This window comes from Canis aureus, chromosome 15, assembly GCF_053574225.1.
Source record: "Canis aureus isolate CA01 chromosome 15, VMU_Caureus_v.1.0, whole genome shotgun sequence".
Lineage (NCBI taxonomy): Eukaryota > Metazoa > Chordata > Mammalia > Carnivora > Canidae > Canis > Canis aureus.
The window spans coordinates 13,879,790-13,907,216 of NC_135625.1; the positions used below are offsets into that span (position 1 = coordinate 13,879,790).

At 35.1% G+C, this 27,427-nt stretch overlaps 1 long non-coding RNA gene across 1 annotated transcript in view; it reads right to left on the reverse strand.

The window, feature by feature from the left end:
• Nucleotides 1-1,628: 1,628 nt before the first annotated feature.
• LOC144283942 (uncharacterized) overlaps nt 1,629-27,427 on the reverse strand; it is a 37,571-nt gene continuing 11,772 nt past the window's right edge. Inside the window, exons 2-3 of the long non-coding RNA XR_013352430.1 lie at nt 14,199-14,328; nt 1,629-2,264 (exon numbers count right to left, since the gene is read on the reverse strand). This is a non-coding gene — a long non-coding RNA (uncharacterized LOC144283942). The remainder of the gene's footprint in view (nt 2,265-14,198; nt 14,329-27,427) is intronic.

The window sequence follows — 27,427 nt, forward strand, 5'->3', positions numbered from 1 at the left end:
GATATGTATAGTGATATAAAAAATAAAGGTAATACATAAATATGCTACGAAGCAAGGTAATAGAAATGGCAAGTATTTTATTTTTAAAATATTTAGTTTTTAAAGTCTGGCAAAATTAACGCACAGTGTTATATTAGTTTCGAGTATACACTACAGTGACTAGACAATTCTATACATTACTCATTGCTTGTGGACAAGAATTTTAGATAGGATACTGTCTGTGTCTCTACAAAGATAATATTAAGGTGAAAATATAATATCATACACAAGAAACCATACATACAAATGTCAAGTTTGAAGTAAGGATGATTTATTTAGGGCAGATAAAAACATAGACAGAACCCACAGCAAGTACAGTTTGCTCTAACTTGGAAAGATTTTGGAGACTTTGAACATTCTAGGATTGTGCTCTGTGTATTCGAATGATCTTCATGAAGATGGGAGGAACAGACCATGGAAGAGCAAGTGTTAAAACAGGAAGACTAATAAAGAGTGTATAAACTATCCAAGAGTGAGTAGAAAATGCTCTAGAATGAGGTGGGAAAAATGTCACGTTGAAGCCCTAGAAGTTGGGAGAAGTGCTCAGATTTGACATCTCTTGTGTGGGTGGAGCTTGATTTGGGATGAGAGGGGAGGATAGAAGACAAGAGTGTTTCATGTATATATTGACCTGATTAAATGGTGGCACAATTTATTAAGACAGAGAAGCGAAAGGTTTTAGTTTTTTAATATTACGTGATGAAGAAAAGACATGGAGTCAAGAGTTCTATTTTAAACTTGGGAAGTTGGAGATGTCACTGAGACTTGTAAGTAGAGATGTCAACTAGACAGTTTCGTACACGAGTAGAGATGATTTCAAATTTGAGAGTCAAGATTATATGCATACGATTATTTGGTTCCCAAGTTTCAAACTTTTGTTTCTGAATTATTCATCCAGAACTTCTTAAAGTAGCCTTTCTTCCTACTATCTTAACCTATGGCAATGGCACAAAAGTGACTTTTTGATTAATTCTACCTTAATTTCTTATTAATCTGTCCACTCATTCATTCGTGCATCAAATATGTATTGAAATGATATTTTTAAATGTGTGAAGAGATAAACTGAAAATGAGAGGAGAGAGAGAAGAGCCCTAAACCCTAGAGGACTCTGACATTTAAAGGTCCAAATCGGGGGATGAGTCAACAGAGAAGACTGGAAAGGATAAGCCAGTGTTTTAGGCAGAAAACCTGAATAAGGTAGAAAATATTTCAAGAAGACATGGTGATTAACTGTGTCAAGTGATTATCTAATGGTGGCCACTGGTGATGTTGACAAGATCAGTTTCAGTGGAATAGTCTTAATTGGGGTGAGTCATGCAGACGGTGGGCGGTGAGGCTATAGAGATTACTATTATAGACACATTTTTTTAAGGAGTATTACTCTTAATGCAAATGAAATCAGGCTTCAGCCAGCATCTGCAGAAAATTAAGAGGCCAAGGATCGTTTTTTCTTTAATGGGAGATTTAACATTTATGTTTTGCCCCACATTGTCAACATTTTCTTTTTCTGCTTCAGTGTTCCCATCGACACTGAATATTTTTTTTAAAGATTTTATTTATTTATTCATGAGACACAGAGAGAGAGAGAGAGAGAGAGAGAGAAAGGCAGAGACACAGGCAGAGGGAGAAGCAGGCTCCATGCAGGCAACCCAACGTGGGACTCGATTCTGGGATTCCAGGATCACACCCTGGGCCGAAGGCAGGCACTAAATCATTGAGCCACCCAGGGATCCCAACACTGAATATCTGTATTAAAATCCTCCAGTATGACTCCTCCTTTTTCTCCACTCACATTTGGCTGTGTGGCACAAAGTAGGGTTAAGTGTTGCTAGATGAGAAAGATAGGGGCAGAAAGGCCGAAAAAAGTTAAAGCTGCACGTTAAACACCACAAAATGTGAACAAATAAGTGAAGCGATTTCAAGAGGAAGGTATCGACAGTGTAAAAGAGAGATGGAGTTAACTTGAGGAAGGTAAATTTTGAAGGTAAAATTGGGATTTTGGGGTTCCTGTCGTAAGTGAACTGAAAAATTTGAGAATCACACAGTTGTGAATTACATGACTTATCGATAATGCCAAAATTTACATGTTGATAGAGATGTGAGCAGAACATTTCGTGACTGACTTGAGACTGAAGGAAAAAGGAAATTCTCTGGAGGAGACTTAGGGGAACTTAGTGGCTGGAGTGTTGGGTAGATTCTTCCAGATGTGGACACCTCCAGGAGTGCTGAAAAAAAAAAAAAATAGAGCCAGAAGCATGGTGGTGATCTACGTGCTGGTACATTCCCAGGATGAAGGGTCTGTAAGTTATTGCACAAGAACAGGTTTGTTTTGGTACCGTGTGGAAGAGGCATTCTCCTTCCTTCCTTTTGTCCTGTTTGCCTTTGGAAGAGGAGACAGAGGCTCTGTACAGAACAAGGGGAAACTGGGACACCTTCTACCTCTAGGCCTTTCCATAAATGGAGTTTAGGAGAGAAACCAGAGAAGCAAAAGAAGCCAATCCTCAAATAAAATAAACTCTGGAGAACTAGTACCCCCCCCCCCCCCCCCCCCGGGAAATCCACTTGGATTGATTTTTTTCCCACCTTTACAGGTTTAATTGATAAAATTGTAAGGTATTTAAGTGCATATATTGGTGATTTGATATAGATGGTGAAATGATCCCCACCATCTAGTACTAGATAAAAAAAAAAAAATCCATCACCTCTTTATTTCTCTTGTGAGAGCATTTAAGTTCTCAGCAAATTTCAGTTACGGTGTACACTTATCAATGATAGTCACAAGGTTTTCCATTAGACCCTCAGATCTTATTTGTTTCATGGCTGAAAGTTTGTACATTTTTACTAAAGTGTCTCTGTTTTGTGCCAACCCATGGCAACCACTTTTCTGTTATTTCAATGAATTTACTTGTTTGTTTTTCTGATTCCATGTATACAAGAGGCCATGCAGTATTTTTTTCCTCTGTTTGGCTGATTTCTTTTTTTTTTTTTTTTAGTATATTTTATTTATTCATGAGAGACACAGACTGAGAGAGAGAGAGGCAGAGACACAGGCAGAGGGAAAAGCAGGCTCCATGCAGGGAGCTGGATGCGGAACTCGATCCCGGGACTCCAGGATCATGCCCTGGGCCGAAGGCAGGTGCCAAACCACCCAGCCACCCAGGAATCCCCTGTTTGGCTGATTTCACTTAGCATATGATCTCAAGGTTTTTCCATGTTGTGGCAACTTGGAGAATTTCTTTCTTACTCACATATGACTAATTCCACTGTAGCATGTGTGTGCACGCATGTGTATGCATGTGTGTTCATATATATGGAGATAGAGTATATGTGTGTGTGTGTGTGTAAACACACTTTATAAATTCATCTATCGGTGAACACTTAGGTTGTTTCCTTATGGTGGCTTTTGTGGATAATGCTGCAATGAACGTGAGAGTACAGATAGGTCCTAGAGAACTTGTTTCCTTAGAATATATGCCCTGAAGTGAAGTTACTACATATGGTAGTTCTCATGTGATTTTTTTTTTTTTTTTTTTGAGGAGCCTGCATATTGTCTTCCATAGTGGCTGGATCAGTTTACACGGCCAACGGTGTACGAGGGTTCCTTCTTCTCCAGTGCCAGTGTTTGTTGGCTTTTATCTTTTTGATGGTAGACATCCTAAGAGGTATAAGAGGATATCACACTGGCTTTCATTTGTACTTCCCTGATGGTTAGTGAGGTTGAACACCGTTTTATATACCTGCTGGTCATTTGTACATCTTTTTCAGAAAAATGTTCATTCTGGACCACTGCCCACTTATAATCAGATTATTTGCTTTCTTATTACGGAGTTGTGTGAGTTTTTTGTTGTTGTTGTTGTTGTCTTTTTTTTACTTTTAAAACGTATTATATGATTTTCGAATATTTTTAACTATTTTGCAGGATGCCTTTTCTTTAAAAAAATAATTTCCAGTTAGTTAACATACAGTGGAATATTAGTTTGAGGAGTACAGTTTAGTGATTTAACACTTAAATAAAATACCTGGTGCTCGTCACAAGTGCACTACTTGATCCCTACCATCTCTTTAACTCATCCCCTACCCACCTCCCCTCTGGTAACCATCAGTTTCTTCTCTAGAATGAAGTGTCTGTTTCTTGGTTTGCCTCTTTTTTCCCCTGTATTCATTTGTTTTATTAAATTCCATATATGAGTGAAATCATATTGTATTTGTCTTTGACTGACTTATTTCACTTAGCATACTACTCTCTAGCTCCATCCACGTTTTTACAGATGGCAAGATTTCCTTCCTTCTATGGCTGAGTAATATTCCACTGTGTGTGCTGTTTACATACATACACACTGCTGCTTCTTTATCCATTCATCAGTCAATGGACATTTGGGCTCTTTCCATAATTTGGCTATTGTAGATCATACTACTATAAACATCAGGGTCCATGTATCCCTTCCAATCAGTAGTTTTGTATTCTTTGGGTAAATAGCTAGTAGTACAATTGCTGGATTGGAGATGGTTCTATTTTTAACCCTTTGAGGAACCATACTGCTTCCCAGAGTGGCTGCGCCAGTCTTCATTCCGAACAACAGTGTAAGAGGGTTCCCCTTTTTCCACTTCCTTGCCAATACCTGTTATTGCTTGTGTTGTTGATTTTAGCTATTCTGATGGGTGTGAGATGATTATCTCCTTGTAATTTTATTTTGTACTTTTTGCTGATGAGTGATATTGAGCATTTTTTCATGTCTGCTAGCCATCTGTATATCTTCTTTTGAAAACATTTTCTGCCCATTTCTTAACTGGATTATTTGTTTTGGGTGTTGAGTTTTATATGTTCTATATACTTTGAATACTAACCCTTTATGAGACATGTCATTTGTAAATGTCTTTCATTCCATAGATTGCTTTTTAGTTTTGTTGATTATTTCCTTCATTGTGTAGAAGCTTTTAATTGTATTTATTTATCTTTTTTTTTTAAGATTTTATTTATTTACTCATGAGAGACACAAAGAGAAAGAGAGGCAGAGACATAGGCAGAGAAGCAGGCTCCATGCAGGGAGCCTGATGTGGGACTCGATCCTGGGACTTCAGGATCATGCTCTGGATCAAAGGCAGGCGCTCAACCACTGAGCCACCCAGGTGTCCTTAGAAGCCTTTTATTTTGATGAAATCCCAATAGTTTACTTTTGCTTTCGTTTCTCTTGCCGCATATATGTCAAAGATATTATTGCCTATATTCTTTAGGATTTTAATGGTTTCCCCTCTTAATTTAGGTCTTCCATCCATCTTGAGTTTATTTTTGTTTATGGTGTAAGAAAGTGGTCTGGTTTCATTTTTTTTGCAAGTTGCTGTCCAGTTTTCCCAACACTATTTATTGAAGAGACTATACTTTCCCTGTTGTATATCATTGCCTTTGTCATAAGTTAATTAACAATATATACAAAAGTTTATTTCTGGACCCTCCATTTTTTCTGTTGATCTGTATGTCTGTTTTTATGCCAGTAACAGACTGTTTGATTACTATAGCTTTGTACTATAGTTTGAAATACAAAACATATGCTATCTCCAGTTTCTTTTTTTTTTTTTTTTGGTAGATTTTATTTATGAGAGAGAGAGAGAGAGAGAGAGGCAGAGACACAGGCAGAGGGAGAAGCAGGCTCCATGCAGGGAGCCCGACGTGGGACTCGATCCTGGGACTCCAGGATCACACCCCGGGCTGAAGGCAGTGGTAAACTGCTAAACCACCAGGGCTGCCCTCCAGCTTTGTTTTTTTTAGGATAGCTTTGGCTATTTGCAGTCTTTTGTGATTCCATAGAAATTTTAAGATTGTTTGTTCTATTTCTTTGAAAAAATGCCATTGGAATTTTGATAAGGATTACAGTGAATCTGTAGACTGCTTTGGGTCATATGGACATTTTAGCAATATCCTCAAAATTCATGAGCATGGAATATCTGTCCATTTAATTGTGTCTTCACTTTTTTCAATGTTTTAGAGTGTTCAGTGTACAGATTTTTCACTCCTTGGTTAAATTCATTCCATGATATTTTGATGCAATGGTAAATGAGATTGTTTTCTAGATTTCTTTTTTGGAACTTATTGTTAGTATGAAAACATTTTTTGTCTATTACTTCTGTATCCTACAAATTTACTGGATTCACTTATTGTAAAACTTTTGGCAGAGCTTTTAGGATTTTCTATATATAATATGTCATCTGCAAATAAAAAGTTTTCCTTCTTTCCTTCATATCTGAATGACATTTTTCTTGACTAATTGTTCTGGGTAGGACTTCTTGTATATGTTGAATAAAAGTGGTTAAGATTGGTAATCCTTGTCTTGTTCCTCATCTTACAGCAAAAGCTTTCGAATTCTTATTGTGAAGTATGATGTTAGTTGTGAGCTTGTCACATATGGCCTTTATTTTGTTAAGGTTCATTTTTGCTGTACTTTTTTTTTTTTTTAATCTTGAATGAATGTTGAATTTTGTCAAATGCTTTTTCTGCATTTATTGAGATTACAGGATTTTTACCTTCATTTTGTTAATGCAAGGTACCACATTGTTATGCAAATGTTGAACCATCCTAACATTCTTGGAATAAGCCTTAAATGATAAGTGTGTGTGATCCTTTAAAAATATTGTTGAAATTGGTTTGCTAATATTTTGTTGGTGATTTGCCTCCATGTTAATCAAAGACATTGTCTTACACATTTTCACTTTTTGTGTTATCCTTTTTTGGCTTTGGTGTATGATAATTTTAGACTCATAAAGAGTTTGAAAGTTTTCCTTTCTCTCTCTCCCTCTTATTTTATTTTATTATTTGATTTATGGTAAGTTTGAGAAGAATTGGTATTATTTCTTCAAATATTTTGTAGAATTCACCAGTGAATTGGTCTGGTCCTGAACTTTTTTTGGGTAGGTTTTTGACTACTGATTTGATCTCTTAACTAGTAATTACTCTGTTCAGATTTTCTATTCCCTCATGGGTCGGTCTTAGTACCTTGTTTGTTTCTAATACTTTATCCATATCTAGGTTTTCGATTTGGTGTTATATAATTGTTAATAGTAGTCTTTTATAAATCTTTCTAATTGTATATCAATTCTAAAGTCTCATTTCTAATTTTAAATACTCTTTTTTCTCGAATCTGGCTAAATATTTATTTTGTTCATTGTTAAATAAAAACTTCTAACTTTAGTTTCATTGATCTTTTCTTTCCAGTCTCCATTGGTTTATTTCCCTTCTAATCTTTTCTTTTTTCCTTCTGTAGTTTTTTTTTTTTTCTTTGATCTAAGTCCTTGAGATAGAAAGATAGGTTGTTTGAGTTCTTTGTTTTTGTGTAATGTAGGCTATGAACTTTTCTTTTAGAACTCTTCATCTTGCATCCCATTTCGTATATGTTGTATTTCCCATTATTATTATTTCCCTATTGATTTCTTCATTGTCTCATCAGTCATGCTGTTTAATCTCCATATATTTGGAAATTTTTCACTTTCCTTCATATAATTACTTTCTAGTTTCATATCATTGTGACCAGAAATGCTTTATATGATTCCAGTCTTTTAAAATTTATTAAGACTTGTTTTGTGACCTAACACATAATCTATCCTGGAGAGTGTTTCATTTTCACTTGAGAAGAATATGTATTCTGTTGCTTTTGGATGTAATGTTCTCTATATATCAAGTCCTTCTGGTTTAACATGTGATTAAAGAAGGATGTTTCATTATTGATTTTTCTCCCTGGATGATTTTTCCATTGATGAAAGTGGTGTATAAAGGTTTCCTACTATTACTCTATTGCTGTCTACCTCTCCTTTTCTGTCTGTTAATATTTGTTTTGTACATTTAGGTGCTCCTATGTTGGGTGCATTAATATTTACAAGTGTCAAAACTTCTTGAAGGATTGGCCCTTTTATCACTATAAATGATCTTTGTCTCATTACAATTTTTGTCTTAAACTCTAGTTTGTCTGATATAGTATAACTAATCCTTCTTTTTAAAAATTTTGTTTACATACAGTATTTTTCCATAATTTTACTATACTCTATATGTACTTAAAGCTGAAGTGAAATAGTTTATAGGTAGTATATAGTTGAGTCTTGTTGTTTCTCTTCATTCACGCACTCTGTGTATTTTAATTTTTAAATTTGAATATAGTTGACACACATTGTTATGTTAGTTTTAGATGTACAACATAGTGATTCAACATCTGTACACATTATGCCATGCTCACCACAAGTGTAGTTACCATCTGTCACTATACAACCTATTATGATATAATTAACTGTACTCCCCATACTGTACCTGGTAGTCCCATGATATATTCATTCCATAACTAGAAGCCTATATCTCCCTCTCCCCTTCACCCATTTTGCCCATCCCTCCACCCCCTTCCCTCTGGCAGCAGTTTGTTCTTTATATGTCTGATTCTGCTTTTTGTTTATTCATTTGTTTTTAAGATTCCACATGTAGATGAAAATATGGTGTTTGTCTTTCTCAATCTGATTTATTCCACTTAACATAATACCCCTAGGACCGTTCATGTTGTCACAAATGGCAAGATCTCATCCTTTTTTATGGTGGCATAATATTTCATCATATGTATATGTATACATGCACATATATACATACACATGCCACATCTTCATTATCCATTTGATGTATACTTATGTTGCTTCCATATCTTGGCTATTTTAAATAATACTGCAATAGGCATAGGGGTGCATATGTCTTTTTGAATTAGTGTTTTCATTTCCTTTGGGTAAAAATCCAGTAGTGGAATGATTGGAACGTAGTTTCTATTTTTATTTTTATTTTTTTTAAGAAACTCCATACAGTTTTCTGCAGCACTATACCAATTTACATTCCTGCCATCAGTGCACAAAAGGACCTTTTTCTCTGTATACTGGGTAGTAATACTTGTTATTTCTTGTCTTTTTGACCCTAGCCATTTGAAGACATGTGGAGTAGTATCTCACTGTGGTTTTGATTTGAATTTCCCTGATGATTAGTGATGTTGAGTATTTTTTTCATGTGACTGTTTTTGCTGACTACCTGTATGTTTTTGTTGGACAAATGTCTATTCATATCCTCTGCCCATCTTTAAATCAAATTGTTTTCTTGTTTTTATTACTTTATATATTTTGAATATTAATTCCTTATCAGATATGTTATTTGCAAATATCTTCTACCATTCAGAAGGTTGCCTTGTGTTTGTCAATGATTTCATTTACTGTATAAAAGATTTTATTTTGATGTAGTCCCAGTAGTTTATTTTTGCTTTTGTTTCCCTTTGTCAAGAGACATATCTAAAAAAACGTTTTTTTTTCCTGCTAAGGCCAGTATCAAAGAAGTTACTGCCTATCTTCTTTTCTATAATTTTTATGGTTTCAGGACTCACATTAGGGTCTTTAATCCACTTTAAGTTTATTTCTGTGTATGGTGTTAAAAAGTGGTCCAGTTTCAGTCTTTGGCATGTAGCTGTCCAGTTTTCCCAGGACTATTTATTATAGAGACTAACTTTTCCTCATTGTGGTATCTTGCCTTGTTATATGTTAATTGACCATATAAGAATGGGCTTATTTCCTGGGTTCTCTGTTCTATTGATCTATTGTCTATTTTGTGCCAATATCCTACTGTGTTTATTTTTTAAAGGTTTTATTTATTCATAAGAGAAACAGGCAGAGACACAGGCAGAGGGAGAAGCAGGCTCCCTGCAGGGAATCTGATGTGGGACTTGATTCCAGGACCCCGGGATCATGCCTTGAGCCAAAGGCAGATGCTCAACCATTGAGCCACTCAGGTGTCCCCAAATATCCTACTGTTTTGATTACTATAGCTTTATAGTATATATTGCAATATGGAATCGTTATACCTCCAGCTTGTTCCTCTTTGTCAAGTTTGCTTTGGCTATTTGGGTCTGGTGATTTGTTAATTCCTCTGTTCCTTTTTCTTCTTTTCTTTTTCTTTTCATAATTTGCTCATTTTCAGTACTGGCAGGTTTGAATTCTTTTCTCTTTAATTTTGTGTATCTGTTATAGGGTTTTGATTGTTGTTGTGATGAGACCTATATATAAAACATCCTGTTTTTATTAGTCTAAGATCTAAACATTGTAAGTTTGAACACATACTAAAGCTTTATATTATCCTCTCCCACCCACATGTTGTATGTTTTGAATGGTAAAATTACATCTTTTTACCTAATGTATCCAGTAACAAATTATTGTAGTTATATTTATTGCTTCTGGCTTTTAGCCATCATACTAGATTTATAAATAATTTCCCTACCATCTATACAATATTAAGGTATTGTGAAACATATATTTGCCTTTACCAGTGAGATTAAGTTTTATATGCCTTCCTGTTACTCATTAGCATTCTTTTGTTTCAACTTGAGGAAGTTCCTTTAACATTTGTAAGGCTGGTCTAGTGGTGGTGAACTCCAGGTTTTGTTTGTCTGGAAAATCATCTCTTCTTCAATTCTGAAGGACCATTTTACCCAGTGGAACATTCCTGGTTGGCTCCCCTCCACCCCTGCCGCATTTTCTTTTTTATTTATTTTTAGAGATGTTATTTATTTATTCATGAAAGACACCCAGAGAGAAGCAGAGACATAGGCAGAGGGAGAAGCAGTCTTCCCACAGGCAGCCTGATGTGGGACTCAATACCAGGATCCCGGGATCATGACGTGGATCAAAGGCAGATGCTCAACCACTGAGCCACCCAGGTGCCCATCCCTCTACACTTTAATATATCATGCAAATCCCTTCTGGCCCACGAAGTTTTTACTGAAAAATTTGCTGAGAGTCTTATGGGGGTTTCCTTGTATGAAACAAGTTTCTTTCTTGCCGCTTTTAAGATACTCTTTTTGTATTTAAGTGTAGATAGCTTACTTATAAAGTGCCTCAGTGTGGCTGTCTTTGGATTCATTTTGTTTGGAATTTTTTGGGCTTCCTGAATCTGGATGTCTTTCTCCAGGTTAAGGAAACTTTCAGCAATTATTTCTTTGAATACATTTTTTGTCCCTTTCTTTTTCTCTTCTTCTGGGGCTCCTTATAATGTGTATATTGATATGGTCCCATAATCCTTTAATCTATCTTAACTTTTTAAAAACTTTTGTTTTTCTGGGTGAATTCTACTGCCCTGTAGTTGAGTTCATTGATATTTTCTTCTGTTTCATCATCTAGGCTGCTGTTGAACCTATCTACTGAATTTTTCAGTTTAATCAGTGTATCCTTCATCTATGTGGTTTGTTTTGTACTTCATTATATTTTCTATGTCTTTGTTGAATTCTCACTTTGTTCATCTGTGTTATTCTGACTTTAGTGAGAATCCATATGACCATTATTATTAACTCTTTATCAGGCAAATCACTGAACTCCTTTCCATTCAGGTATTTTTTCTGTCTTTTATCTTATTCTTTTGTTTGATACATACTTCTCTGTTCTTCATTTTCATTGGCTATTTGTATTTATTTCTGTGCATTAGATAAAACTGCCATCTTTCCCGGTCTTCATAGAATGGTCTGGTGTCTCAGAAAAACTTTACTGCTCAGCCTAGCCCTAGCTCTTGGTTATTTTTCAAGCCATTGAATGTCCAAGCTGCTCCTTTGTTCTTAGTGGCTCATGCTAGTTGAGGACATGCTCAGACACATAACTGAGTCAAAAGGGGTGATTTTGTTCAACACTTAGGTGCTTGGGCTGACTGGAAGCTGGCCTCTAAGCTAGAAGCATTTAACATATGCACATAGAACTTTTTCAGACAAAGAATGAAAAAAATATATGTTTCTCTGTTTCCTCTGCACTGAGCCATTGGGGATAGCTAATTAAGAACTGCTTTTTGTTTTTTTTTTGCTTGCTACATTCCATTGGGCCCTATTAATACAATTCTTGTTTCCTACCAAAGCCAGACAATCAATGTTTGTGCCTCTGAGTGGCAGTTTCAAAAGCTGGGGTGCTAGATATGTGTATAAGTTCCAGGGAACTATTGGTGATTTGGAGCAGGCTGCAGGGAGAATGAGGAGATGGTGTCTGGCTGTCATTGTCTCAGGGGAAGATCACAGTCTGTCCCTAGTTGTATGCCAAATTAGAAGCCTGACCCTCAGGCAGTAGCTTTTAAAGTATGCAAATAACCATTTTCAGGGAAATACTGGAAGATAGGTATTTCTGTCTACTGCTTCTGTGCTGAGTCCTGGTGGATACCAGCTGATTAAAACTTGTTTCTTGGCTGCAGTGTTGTTAAACTCAGGAATGTAAGCCCCATTGGCCACCAGAGCTAGGATTTCAAGGGCTGTATCCTCTGACTGGCAGTCATAAATGTGAGGCATGTGCACAAGCTCTTATCAGGGAGACCTCTATTACCTGGAATGGGGCAGAGGAAAACCATGAATATGGCACTTGTAACCCTCCCTTGCCTCTGGAGAAGATTGTTGAGGGCTTCTAGATGTATGTTAAATTATAATCCTGACCTTTAGACTGTAGCTTATAGAGTACACAAACAGGTCTCTTTCAGGGAAGGACTGGGATATGAGCCTTTCTGCCTGCCACCTTTATAGCAGGCCCTGGGGGATGGGCATGGCAGTCCTGGAGCCTGTTATGAATGAATTATTTCTTTGTTTGCTATTATCTTATGGGCTCATGGACATAAACCCTAAGGTGTTTTGAAGGTCTTCCCTCAGATGGAAGTCTTAAAAGTTGGGGTGCTATATGTTAGGTTTAAAGCCCTCATTCCTCATGCGGAAGGTGGGTATTGAGTACCATCTTGATTGTTTGTTAGTGTGTCAGGATTGGGGTTGATGGTGAGAGTGTGGCTAAGTTTTTTTGTTTTTTTTTTTGTTTGTTTTTGTTTTTTTTTTACCTGCTATGATATGAAATTATTCTTATTTGCATGATATATAGGAATTGCTCATTTAGTTCCTGGGTTTCATTAACAGGGAAATGTCCCATAGCTGTAGATTTGGTGTGTCCATGGGTAGAACAGAGTTTGGAAGCCTCCAATATTGCCACCTTGGACTAGAACCCCTCTAGTTTGTTTTGAGTGGAGCAAGAACATGGGGGATACTTTCAGAGACAACATGGTGCTCATGGGGGACCATGGTCTTCTCTGGGCCCTGTAGAAAGATGAGGGCTTTGGCACTGGGTGAAGGAGAGGACACACAGAAGGAGGGATATGGGAACCAGAAAGGAGGCTTTGAGGCAAGGCCTTGGAGTCATGAGTTTCTAATGGTGATTGAGGTACAGAAGACTGGGAGTGTTAGGATTTTGGGGGGAATATGAAAAAATCATTTGGTATTACAGATTTTTTTTTTCTTGAGCTACCTCTTTTCCTAACAGAAGGGCCAGAGATAAGTCAAAGCTAAAGGAAGTCTTATTAGGAACTCATGTTGCTTACTAGGAAAATGGTAGTAGGAAGGAAACAAAAAGGCTTTAGGTAAGCCTCTTCACTGTATTTAAAAAATAATAAAACATGGAGTTTTTACAAACCAGAGCAGCAAACTCAATTCTACAACTTGCAAGTCCTAACTAATACTCTCTTATGTAAGATTCTGTGTCTTTATGGATTATCACCTCTGATTTTTAGACTTTGTAGTCACCTTAGCTATTCTGTATTTTGTCTCTAAGTCTTGTTTTGAATTTCACACTTTTCACATGTCTTATCAACTTAAGCTCATTAGTAGTTAACACAATTTTTTTTTTATTTTTAGAAAACAAAGCATATGCAGTGGTTTCTATATACTGACATAGGTATGATTATAATACACGTAGGATTTGAACGGTTATTATTCATTTAATTTTCAACTTTGACTTCATGTTAGAATTACATGCAGAGTTAAAACATATTTCCTGGGCTCCAACCACCAGAAAAATGAATCTCTGATGGTCTAGCCCAAAAGATACAAGTTTAAAAGCTCTCCAAGTGATTTTATTGTGGAGTCAGTGCTTAGATTACCTGAATTATCTTTTCAAGCTATGTAGACCTCAGAAAATCCATGTGACTACAGTTTTCTTTCCTTTATAGAATTTAGTAAATTATAAACTTACCTGTTTTAACACTATGTAAATAAGATATACTCAAGACAAAAAAAAAGTGAAATCCTTGATTAATCTCTTACATCTGTAGAATCAAATTGAAATTTCTTGGTGTAAGGACTTTCTGTGAGTTGGCTTTTCCTACTTACCTAGTTTCAGTGTATTCAAGTCTCCCTGTGCTTGATCAGCCTTTGGCTCAGTGCAGTTGCCCCTTTTCTTTCTCTGATCATTCTCCACTTAGATTGGTTGATGAGGATATGTTCATGCAGTGGCCAGGCTCTATAGAAAGTCCATTTTTATAAGTTCATAGGGTTTGAATTCAAACAAGTGTATTTATCCCCAATGTAAATAGATTACTTTTTCATCCCTTAAATTTTCCTGCTCAAAATAACGTAACATTCCTAATTAAAATCTTCAGTGATGAATAGGAATATTAATGGGCTATGAAACTATTTCAATGTAAAGCAATTTTTACATTTTTCTTCATGATGCAGTCTAAATTCCTACAGTTCTAAAACAACTTTTTGCAATTACTTGTGCAAACCCTATTACGTATACAAAAATGCAGTACATTTACCCCTTTCCAGACTTCTCAGTAAACCTAAATGATTCTTTAATTGAATGCCTACAAGATGCACAGGCATAGTTTTTTGTGGAAAGGCCATGGAGTAAATATGTAGGTTTTAGTATCCACATATAATTTGTGTTGCATATTCTTTCTACTTCCCTTCTCTTCCTCTTCCCCCTCATTTTTCCTCACCTTTTATTCCTATTTCTCTTCTTTTCCTTTTCAACCCTTTAAACATGCAAAAAACATTCTTAGCTCAAGGATTATATGAAAACAGACTTTCGGCTAGATTTTACCACGGATGATACTTTGCCAATCTCTGGCTTAGAATAATGCCTGGTACATGGTAGACAATATATATTATCTGAGATACTAATATTTTTCTCCTGTTTTATGGAACTTCTGTTCTTTGTTTTTAAAAGGTATGAAATTGATCACTATTAAAAATACATTATACTATACTAATATACTAATAATAGTATACTAGTACACTAGATAAGACTTTATTTATTCCACAAATAATACTTAGAAATGTTAATGATTTAAACATTGCTAACTAATGGTCAACTTGTTAGCACTTATAGCTATTAAATATGTTTTAAAAATCTTTAGTGTCTTTATTAACCTTTTGCCTGAGACTTCCCTAAAATTTATTGTTTCTCACATTCATTAAGTTTGCTAGGATATTTGAACATTTTTATTCTTTCATTCAAAGTCTGGACAGCTTGTCCACCTCATGACTTTTTTTTAGTATCTTAATTATTCAAATATTTTTAAGAATATTTCCAAATTCTTGCAAGCAAAAACTAGACAGATTCTCATAGTATCTGATTCTGATTACAATGAAGACAACACTTTTGTAAATTTTATTGATTTATATATTATGACTATTGGAATAGACATATTCATTTTGTCAAAAACATTAGTTCACACATAACATCATATGCAACATCAACTTGAAATATTTGCCCAACAAACTTATTTTTATGTGTATCACTTTGCTCATGAAACAAAATCAGCTCAAATAAACTCCAGTATTTTTTATTCAGTACCTAAGCTTCTACTTTCCTTCAATAGAGTTTCTCAGTTGTTTCATGTTTAGCCATTATCTGTTACTCATAATTGGACATTTATGTTTTTGAATCCTAAGGTAATTGTATTTAACATCTTTTATGCCATGGACCCTTAGGAGAGTCTAACGTAATCTCCAGGCCCTTTTAAACGACTAAGCTTGCATCTAAATTGCCAATAACACAATTACAGCAAGTTTACAAGTACTTATGAATTCTATCCACATACTACTTAGGGTTCAGAGATTGAAGTTTAATGACATCCTTCTTTAAGACTACATCTCTAAAACACTATTACAGCTTTCCTAAAAATTTGTTCTAATTAAATCCATTTCTCACAGGCCTCCATTTGACATAACATTATCAATGAATGAAACTTTGATTTCATCTGAATGTCATGGTCAGACATCTCATCAAACTATTCACCAGTACTTTAATTTTTTCTTCCATTTAGATACTGTACAATTCCATCAAACCTGGATGATATTCATAATCCAATTTCCTTATGACTATTCATTGATTGCCAAACATGGTGGGAGAAAGTCATCAAATCTTTGATTGAGTTCATGTTATTTTTCATGTTAATCATGTTAATCAATTATCATCTGGGTCCTCCCTGAGGATTAGCAAATCTTCCTTTCCTTTGCCACATTTTAATACATTAGTTGTTCAAAAGTGTTTCTAGTCTTCTTAATGATTTTCATATTTAGAAAATTATTAGTTATTGGTAATAAAAAGAGAAGAGAGATGTAGACTTATTTCCATTATACGCACATTCTAATTGGGGACATAGTTGGGAGGAGAAAAACAAGAAAATATAGAGGGTTTATGAGAAAGCAGCTGGAGCAATTCATTCAGTTCTTCAGAAAAGATATATTGAGGGTTTACTGTGTGCCAGGTATTCTTCTAGGATATTTTTCTAGGAACAGATTCACTAATAAATAGGATAAACAAAAATGCTCTCCCTGTTACGGCTTATGTTCAAGTCACATGTAGAGAGGGACAGAGTGGGTCTCAGCAGAATGCAAGTCTTTATTTTAGGTGAAAATAAAGCATGTTCTGATGATAGTAGCACCAGTCATGAAAAATTAAGAATACGATGTTCCAAGCAGAACTGAAAACTATGGAAAGGCTTTGAGTGCAGTCATAAGCAGGGTGGATTCATGAAGTTCTGTTTGGCAGAATCAGGGTAGGGGAGAAGTGTACAGGACTAAATGAAAGGAAAGAGGAAGCAAGATCACACAGAGCTTTGTGAGGCAGAGCACAGAGTTTGGATTTTATTCTAAGTCAATGACAATGTACTGGAAGATCTAAACAGGCTTTTGATAGTATTAGTCTTAAAATTTAAGAGGATTCATTTGATTGTTCTATACAGAATAGAAATAATTCCTAGCTGTGTGACTGCATACTTCAGTTCATCTCTAAATGAGAGTACTGTTAGTACTTAGATGATTTTTAAAAAATGAATTCATGTGTATATAAAAGCATCTTAAGCAGTGTATTGTGCAAATCAAGTACTTCATGAGATTAGGTATTAACTAATTTTAAGAAGTCTAGTGAGAGAGAAGAGAGAGCATGCAAAAAGTTATAATATTAATCCAGACTAAAGATCATGGTATTTTGCACTAAAGTGGAAGGTATGGATGTAAAAGCAATTAATTGAATGAAGATTTTTTTTTTTTTCCAGCAGAGCTGGGGGTGGAATTGATAGGCTTTCATTGATGATTATGTCATGGGTGGAAAGGGAGGAATGTAAAGTCAAGGATACTCAGAGGTTTTGTTTTTTTATTTAAACTACTCTATGCTGGTACCATTTATAGGTTGAGGAATACATGGGAAAGGAGATTTAAGAGTTTTGCGTGATGGTATATTCGTTTTCTTTTTTCAGTATATTCATTTTCAGAGCTGTATTGGATGATAATTGAAATATGTCAGTATGAAATAAAATTTATCAGTGTGGGGTTCTGGAAAGTAGTAAAAAAAAAAACCCACAAATTTTGAAGTTGTTTCTATTTAGAGGCCAAGCAGACAAGGGAGACTCAGTGAAGGAGATTGTGGAGAAGGCAGCTGGTAAGATCAGAGAAAAAACATTTCCTGAGGTCTATGTAATGAAAGTATTCCAAGAAGGCAGAGTGGTCAGTGGCATTAAATACAACTGAGAGGTCAAAGAATGGAGAATGGACTAGAGAAGTCATTTATGATCTTGACAAGATAGTCTCAGTTACACTATGACGAGAGGAGCATGATTGATGTGGATTGTAGAGTGAATAGGAGTTGGGAAATTGGATATAGTAATTACAAACCACATTTTTGTTGGTGAGATTGAAAAAAACAGGCTTATGTTTATTAAATTTATCATATCCTTCCCTGAGGCTACTAACATATTTTTTAAACTTTATGCCATCATGATGATTTTAAAGGAGGTTGTTTTTATTTTTCACTAACATCTCCTTTGATAATTTGACAAGTATCTCTAATTGGCCTGTTGAAATTGTTCTCTTTAGGGCACAAAATATCTTATTGCCACAGGTTTTTTAATTACTATTTTCTTTATTGACCTTAAACAGATCAGGAATGTTTGACATTTTGGGAAGTATATATAAATATATATAGTTTAATTTATTATAAAAAGACCAGAAGTTCTAAGATTAAGTAACCATACTTTATTTTAATTTTTTTAAGGCTTTAAGAATGCTAAAAAACAGAAAATGTCTCTAATGTATAGCTACACCTTTACAGTATAATAGTGAATAGCTAAAGAGGCCAAGTAGTCTAGGCTGAGAGAAGATGATGGTTGATAATGATGGTGACACACTGAAAGTGCTGATAGATAAAGAAAATGAAATTTGGCTTAGGAAAAAGGAAATATCGTTGTTTATATTAATTTATAGAGTTTGGAGGCTGAGATGGGACACTACAGCTAGTGATATATACAATGTTCATCTTTTTCATAGAACTATACAATAGTCTGAATTTGGTGTTTGGCTTTAAGCAATATTATGAAGCTCTATATATCATTTTTTTTTGAAATTATAGAGCTTTTTGCCTTATTTTTTTTTTTTCATGGAATGTACTGAGTAATTTAAACCATTAGAAGAGAAATACTCAAGTTTTGGAGCATTGCATTTGTCCATTCCTTGCTTTTGGCACTGTTGTTTCTGAACAGGATGGTATAGATGTTGCTATCACTGTCTACCTTCATTCCTATTCGTGTCCCTTGGATCTAATTTGATGCAGTGAACTTCTCATCAGTGAAGGAAATTTCTCAGAATTACTAGTTAATTGGGCAAGCTAAGGTAGTTGACTTTCTGTTTCATGACTAACAAAAAGTCTCTTAAGCAATTAAAAGCAAAGCAGGATTACAGGATAGTTATAATGGCTAATATTGACTATGCCAAGAACTTTCCATGCATCATCTCATTCACTGCCCACAGCAGTCCCATGAGGTGAACACTCAGTTTTTGTATTTTACAGCTGAGGGAAATGGTACTTAAAGAAGTGAAGTATCTTGCCTTATATCATCCAATAAATTACTGGGAAATTCTGCTCAATAAAGTGGTAGAATTAACTGGAATTCTTGACTGTTTGAACATGTAGTCCTCACTCTTGAAAATGCTTTCCCATATTGGAAAAACCTTTCTAAGTTCCAGTAATAAATTCAATGTGACATAAATAAATAGAAATTTGTGAACACAGTTTATAGTTAGGGAACGTTGATGGTTATGGGTTTTATTTGTTGTTCATATTGCACAGTTGTGCAATTTTTAAACTCATTCTCTAAAAATAGTCTCTACTATAGGGCCAAATGAATATTTTTGGAATAAACTGAAGGAGTAATTTTTTTAATATGAAAAAGTATTCTTGTTTGTCTGATTGATTTTCCTATGTTGTGAAATGGTTACATAATAGATTCAGCTAACATTCATTTTCTCATATAGATACAATAAAAAGAAAAATAATTCTCCTGTAATGAGAATTCATAGGCCTACTTTCAACAACTTTCTTAGATATCATAGAACAGTGTGATTTGTAGTCATCATGTTGTGATTACATCCCTAGTATTTATCTCTCTTATAATTAGAAGCTTGTACTTTTTGACTATCTTCCTCCCCAGTCTCCACCTTTTGTTTATAACCACAAGTCTGATAATTTTTGCTATGAATTTGTATTTTGTTTGTTTTTATAGATTCCACATATAAGTGAGATTACATAGTATTTGTCTTTCTCAGGCTGATTTCACATAGCATAAGACCTTCAAGGATCCTCCATGCTGTTGCAAATGGTAGGATTTTCCTTTTTTATGGCTGAATAATATTCCTGTGTGAATGTGTGCATAGTATATATATGTATGTATGTATGTGTGTGTACACCACAACTTCTTTACCATTTATCCACTAATGTTTCTCTTTCTTCCATTCCCAAATCAGCATTTGTTTTCTCTTGCCTTTTTGATAATGACCATTCTAACAGGCATGAGGTGATATTTCATTGTGGTCTTAATTTTCATTTCCGTATTGACTAGTGATGTTGAGCATCTTTTTATATATCTGGTGGCTTTGTATACCTTCTTTGGAGAAATATATGTTTACCTCCTTTACACATTTTTTTAAATTGGGTTGTTGGTTTTGGTTTTTGTTTTTTTTTTCCTTTTGAGTTGTATGAGTTCTTTATGTATGTTGGGTATTAACCCCTTTCCAGGTATATGGTTTGCAAGTATTTTCTACAATTCCATAGATTGTCTTTTTACTTTGTTGATGGTTTCTTTTGCTATGCAGAGGCTTTTATTTTGATAAGGTTCCACTTGTTTATTTTTGATTGTGTTGCTGATGCTTGAGATGTCATGTTCAAAAAATCATTACTAAGACCCATGTCAAGGAGCTTTCTTCCTGTGTATGTGTGTTTTGTTTGCTTTTTTTTTGTAGGAATTAGGGTTACATTTAAGTCTTTAATTCATTTTGAGTTAGTTTTTGTGAGTGGTATAAGATACGGGTTCAGTTACATTCTTTTGCATGTGATTATCCAATTATCCTAGCAGCACTCATTGAAAAGATTATCTTTTCTTCATTGCATATGCTTCACTGTCTTGTCAGATATTATTTGTCCATATATGTTTAGGTTTATTCCTGAGATCTCAATATTTTTTCAAACTGTTGGTATATTTTCTGTTTTTATGCCAGTACCATAGTATTTTGACGGCTATAGCTTTGTAGTGTAGCTTTAAATCAGGATGAATGAAGCCTGCTTTGTTCTTTGTCAGGATTTCTTTGGTTATTTGTATTCTTCCGTAGCTCTATACAACCTATAGGAGTGGGGTTTTTTTCTTACTTCTGTAAAAAAATGCCATTGGAAACTTGAAACTTGATAGGGATTACATTGAGTCTATAGATAAATTTTGGTACTATTGACATTTTCATAATATTAATTCTTTCAGTCTGTGCACACATAATACATTTCCAATTATTTGTGTCTTTCTTAATTTCTTTATACCAATGTCTTATAGCTTTCAGAGTAAATCTCTTTCACTCTCTTAAATTTATCTCTAATCACTTAATTGTTTTTTTGATGCTATTATAAATGGGATCAGTTTTTTCCTTTTTGGGGGGGAAAATTGTCAGTGTATAGAAATACTACTGACTTTTATGTGTTAATTTTGTATTCTGCAACTTTACTAGATGTATTGATTTAGATCTAACAGTTTTAATGTCAAATCTTCAGGATTTTCTACATATCAAATGGTTCTCTGCAAATAGAGGCAATTTTACTTCTTTCTTTCCAATTTTTTTTTTTTATGATAGTCACAGAGAGAGAGAGAGAGAGAGGCAGAGACATAGGCAGAGGGAGAAGCAGGCTCCATGCACCCGGGAGCCTGATGTGGGATTTGATCCTGGGTCTCCAGGATCGTGCCCTGGGCCGAAGGCAGGTGCCAAACCGCTGCGCCACCCAGGGATCCCGTTTCTTTCCAATTCTGATGCATTTTTATTTTCCTTGCCTGATCACTCTACCTAGGATCTACAGAGTACCATCTTTTTTTGTTTTTTTACATGCATGAAGAATTTTGTTTTTCAATATCTGCTACCAAATGTTTGTAAAGACCCTACTTTGCTGGGTAGAAAGGATAGTATACTTACCAATCAGTGACCTCTAAGTCTATTCTAATAACTCTCCCATTAATTCTAGCTTAAACTTTGAAACTTTATTTAAGACCATTTAAAATGTCCTCTCAAGAAGCCCATGTCAAATTGTCCACAGTGAATGAACTGTTACCTGCAGAAAGACCTGAGGGGGGGGAATATTTCTTGGTATCTCAAAGGTAGACTTTCTTTGTTATTGTAGAGTAAAATGCTATTCTTTGATGTGACCTATTAAAAGGCAATTGCACTCACAGTACCATCTTGAATAGGAATGCTGAAAGTGAACACCATTGTTTTGTTTTGTTTTTCTTCCTGGATCTTAGAAGAAAAGCTTTTAAACTTTGAACATTGAGTATGATGTTAGCTGTAGGCTTATCCTATGTCATTTTTATTATGTTGAGATATGTTTCTTCTCTGCCTAATTTAAGAATTTTCATCATTAATGGATTTGTCAAATGCTTTTACTGCATCTACTGAGATAAGCATATGATTCTTCGATTCTGTTCATGTGATGTATCACATTGATTTATTTGCATATGTTGAAATATCCGTGCATCTCAGAGATAAACCCCACTTGATCATGATGAATGGTCTTTTTAATATGCTACTGAATTTGGTTTGCCACTATTTTGAGAATTATTCATCAAGGATATTGGCCTATAGTTTTCTAGTAGTGGGTTTTTCCTTTTGATATCAGGATAATACTGGCCTTGTAAAATGAGTTTCTTTGGGTTTTTTTGGAAGACTTTGAGAATAGTGTCAATTCTTCCTTATATGTTTGGTAAAGTTCACCAGTGAAGCCACCTAGTCCTGAGCTTTCCTTTGATAGGAAATCTTTGATTACTGATTCAATGTCCTTAGTAGTAATTGGCCTATTCAGATTTTTCTATTTCTTCCTATCTAATTTGATAAATTGTAAGTTTCTAACAGTTTTTTCATTTCTTCTATGATGTCTAGTTTGTGTTCAGTATTATTACTTCTTATAATCCTTTGAATTTCTTTAGTAATCACTGTAAATCTCTGTTCTCATATTTTTCTTGTGTTAGATCCTTCTTTTTCAGTTTGGTTATTCTAGCTAAGGGTTTGTCAAGCTTGTTTATCTTTTCGAAGAACCAACTATTAGTTTGATTTATCTTTTCTATTGTTTTTCTGTTCTCTATATCATTTATTTCTGCTCCAACCTCTATTATTTCCTGAACTTTGAGTGCCCAGATCAAAATATACCCCCAGCTTGGTTCTGTAGATGAGCAAAGCTTCAGATAGGTAGTGGCTGCTGTGAAGTGCTCCACAATAGTGGAGAGACCTGCCTGTCCCTCCTGGATTTTCCTTTCCAGTTGGAAGAACAAGAGTCTCAGGGGAGACATCTCCATGTGGTGCTCTGCTGGCCTGGGGGAAGGGCAATGAGGTCAAAGCATAGCCCCTTCTATTTCCTTCTAATGCAATCTGTCTTGGTCTCTGTAGTGTAAGGGGGTGCTTCAGCCTCACCCCTGGTTGTAGGATTCTCTCAGTGTTGTCTTATTCTTGAATAGTTGTTAGTCATTCTTCTTGTGAGGTGGGAGCTAAGTCAGGAACAACCACATCACTACCTTCGTGATATCAATCTCTATTTGTCATCACTAAAGACTTCCTTGATATGTTTTTCTCTAACAATTCTTTTTCTATTACAAAAATTTCACCCATTGAATTAACATTTGTTTCATTGTCTCAGTTAGCATTGGATACCCTATTTAGGTTTTTATTAAAAAGTAACCCAGGATAACTTCGCCCAAAATAATTTCTTTCAAGTTATTATTTTTTTTTTAAATCTTTTTTTTTTAATTTTTATTTATTTATGATAGTCACAGAGAGAGAAGGAGAGAGAGGCAGAGACAGGCAGAGGGAGAAGCAGGCTCCATGCACCGGGAGCCCAATGTGGGATTCGATCCCGGGTCTCCAGGATCACGCCCTGGGCCAAAGGCAGGCGCCAAACCGCTGCGCCACCCAGGGATCCCCAAGTTATTTTGAAATTTGCTTAAGACCCCAATACCTTGACTTGAAGATGGCACAAAATCTATTTCTCCTTTGGAGTACTTTACTCTATTGGATCATCCTGTGAGTTTTCTGAAAACCAAAACCTGCTCCTGAGTGGGCAGGTTACTGGGTCAGCTTATTGTTGATACTGTTGCCCTTATTCCTTGTGATCCTTGACACCACACTGAATATTACCCCCACTTGTTTTTCTGACCTAGTTAATCTCCCCTGCATTGATGTCACAGCATCCTCGTTTTTGGACAGAGGGAGCATCTATGAGGGATGCACCTATAGTGCTCTGCTCTAACTAGAATGCCAAACTAGCTACACTTGACCCTTAAATAACACAGGTTTGAATTATGTGCATCCACTTATACACAGATTTTTTTTTCAGTAAATGTATATCCAGTCCTATAAATGTATCTTTCTCTTCCTTATGATTTTCTTAATATTTACTCTATTGTAAGAATACAGTATATAATGCCCATTACATGCAACTGTGTGTTCATTCACCATTTATGTCATTGGTAGGGCTTCTGGTAAATAGTAGGGTATAAATAGTTAAATTTTGATGGAGTCAGAAGATATACATGGGTGACTTTGGGGGGTCGGCACTCCCAATCCCTGCATTGTTCAACAGTCAACTGTATCTTCAATCAATTGTGGTAGTAAGTATTAGAAATTTAAACCTTTATCTATCAGTTTCCAAGCACAGGATTTTAACCAGTACATTTGATGAACTCCATGTTTTTAAGGAGATCCTAGTTCAGCAGTACACAGTGAGCAGCCTTAGTCTTCCAGGAGGTAAAATGGGATTTGGGGGATTGGGAAATGGCAGTTGGATATTGAAAGAATAACATTTCAGAAGCTGAAACTCATTGATCCTACTCAGTACTACTACCACTGATCCTCAAATGAGAGACTCTTCTTTCCCAAACTTTTAGTCAGAGACCTGAAATAATTGCTTTTGGTGAGGGAGTAAACAAATCATAAGTGATAGGTACAAAAAATAATTTTCTGATTATGAAGCTGAACTCTTTTCAAGATTTGATTCATTCATTCATGTGAGACACACGGAGAAAGGCACAGAGACACACAGAGACACAGGCAGAGGGAGAAGCAGGCTCCCTGTGGGAAGCCCCATGCAGGACTTGATCTCAGGACCCCAGGATCACAACCCAAGCCAAAGGCAGACACTGAATCACTAATCACTGAGCCACCCAGGTATCCCTGAACTCATATTTCAGAGTCAGTTCTCTTTAGCCAACATATTACTTGTTTTCTGTGCAGAAGGTGTCACTTCTCTTTCAGCCTCATCCTTGACTTCCCCACGGAAAACACATTCAATATTCCTACTTTTTTACTTCTAGAAAATATGCATTTGCCTTTGTATGTACACTGATTCAAAATTATTATGTTATGTAATGAACAAGTTTGTCTCCATTCCTAGTCACGTGAGCCCCTTTACCATGTGGATGTATAGGTCATGATCCTCTTTTAAAATGAAATAACATAATGTATGATGTTTGTATTTTTAATTTCCAAATGTTTGAATTCTGTTTCTTTTTCACCACAAGAAAATATTAATTCAAGTCAATTAAAAACAAGATTTGGCCCTGTGCTGAGTAGAAACTTATCTAATAGTAACTTACTTAGTGCCCTTGTGAATACAGCTTTCTAATACACCACCAGGGAGTAGATTCGACTTTCTGATAATTTGGATTATTAGGTATTTAAAAAATAAAACCTCAGCTAGAATTGCACTTTCAATACAAACAACATTCTATTATGTTGTCAGTTCCCTAAGGAGAGTTACCCTTTATTAACTGGAAGTACCTTTTCCATTTACACAATTGATGTTCAAAAAAGAATTTTAGATAATGATAGTAAGAGTGTCATAAAGGAAAGGTTAATACCTGTATCTATGTAAAAATGTTTTGAGAAGTGTACGATTTGGGGAGAATGAAAAGTCCCAGTCTCTGATGCTAGAAGGAGCTGGTTTTGAATGTATGAAGGTTATTTCATTATTTCTTGTTCAGCCCAACTATGGCTTTGGAGCACTCCGGTAGGAAGAAAGGTGCATGGAGATATTTATCTGTCGGATAAGAGTCTGTTTAAGTTGGAGGTTCATTTTTTATATTGCTACTGTAGAAATTCAGTTAAGTGCAAGATCTAGTGATGGAGACAATAAAGAATGATGGGAAATTTACATTTTCTTTCACTTTTCTTATATTTTCTATAAACACACAGATAAAGCATAATTTCATATAAGAAAAGGAAATAGACTTTCTCTTGCTTTGAATTCTGTGTCAAAATCATCATAAAGCACACTTTGGCCCATGCAGCTTGACACTGACTTGCAAATACTTTTAGCAACATATTTTTTAGTCTTTGATCTTGAATCTATTACCAGAATCTAGAATCTTTTGATTGTGTTACTGGCAAAAACATACTCTTTCACTAAAAACTACTCATAAAATTTCCTTAATTGAGTATTAATTTTCTTTTTCCTAATCTCTAAGATATTGTAGAAGAAATGTACAACATAAATGAAAGGTGTGATTATATTTGGTCACCTGACTGGGTTTGATTTTTCTTTCACTTTTTGCACTATTAAAAAGAAAACATGACATACTAAGGAAAGAAAGCTAAAACTTAAAATATTCTCCCAGTATTTAAGGGAGAATGAAAATGGATGCATAAGAAGAAAGGTGAATAAGTTAGTAATTTTATTAAACTAAGTTGAAATGACTTAAGCTGAATTTTACCTTTTATATAGCCTGTTCCCTATAAATGTCAAGGAATTCTCATACACATACTTGTGAGGTAAACGGGTAAAGTGTAGTACTATTTATGTAGAAGGAATAAAGTCCAGAGATGTTGGGATAAGTTGCCCAAGGTCACACAGATGGTGTGTGGCAAACAATCTAGGTCTTCTGGTTCCAAAACCAAGTGCTATTTTTATTAACTACAGCTGCCACCTCACCATCTAAATTTGGGGGAATAATTGAGAATAATTGAGATTATTGTTAGTATATCTTACATATACATGGAACTCTAATTCTGTGTGTTTCCCCACCATTAAAACCAAACAGTAAAATATGTTCATCCTTCCCAGGGATATTTTTGGATTTGGGAATTTTAAGCAAACAAGTAACTTGAAAAGTATGATAATAGGAATTGCTGGTTGACTTTTACTCTTGCTACAGGCAGCAGTTTGGCAGGTGCACAAAAGTCTTGATGAGACTGTCTTATTAAATTATAGGGCCAATTAGTGCACCTAGATATATTTTGACTGGTTTTGCACCTATGGAAACTATAAATTGTAATTGGCTGTTGATGGTTATTACTTACTGTGTCTGGGACTGATAACCACACATTGTAATTTCATATAAACAATAAAATAATTATAACCCAATAATCAAGGTGATTGATTCAGCAATAGTCTTTTAGAAGTACCATAGATATTTTTCCCAAGAGATTATAATGACCTTGACTTCATTTAATAAGATATTTAAATAGTTCAAGAAAACGCATTCATTTTTATTATCCACACCGTGCCTAAGACAAATAATCCATTTTCCATTCATGAGTTTTCG